Here is a 379-nt window from a genome sequence, read left to right as displayed (position 1 = left end):
TAATCTTTCTCTATGGCAGTGTTTCTGAACACACTTTATTATTTCCTCGATTTCTGAGTTACAAACTCTTTGTTCCAATAATTCATTCATAAGAATGTACTACCTATGTATAATTACTATATTCCCCTGAAAATATATTTCTTTAGCCTTGAAAAGTCCGTTGTTGGACAGCATAGGTTGAAATATAAAATGATACATATTTGCATAAAATATTTAGTCATTACTGGAAAATATTTGTAGTTGGGTACGACAGTTGAAACCTTGTACTAGTTTAGGTTAAAATACACATTTACATAATATTAATATATGTTATTCATCCGGAAAATCATACTTTCCCAATATTTGGACTAAAAAGGTAACAATTAGAGAGAAAAATACA

The sequence above is a fragment of the Penaeus monodon genome, chromosome 28 (assembly GCF_015228065.2).
Source record: "Penaeus monodon isolate SGIC_2016 chromosome 28, NSTDA_Pmon_1, whole genome shotgun sequence".
Classification (NCBI taxonomy): Eukaryota; Metazoa; Arthropoda; class Malacostraca; order Decapoda; family Penaeidae; genus Penaeus; species Penaeus monodon.
Note: the sequence above shows the minus strand (reverse complement) of the source record.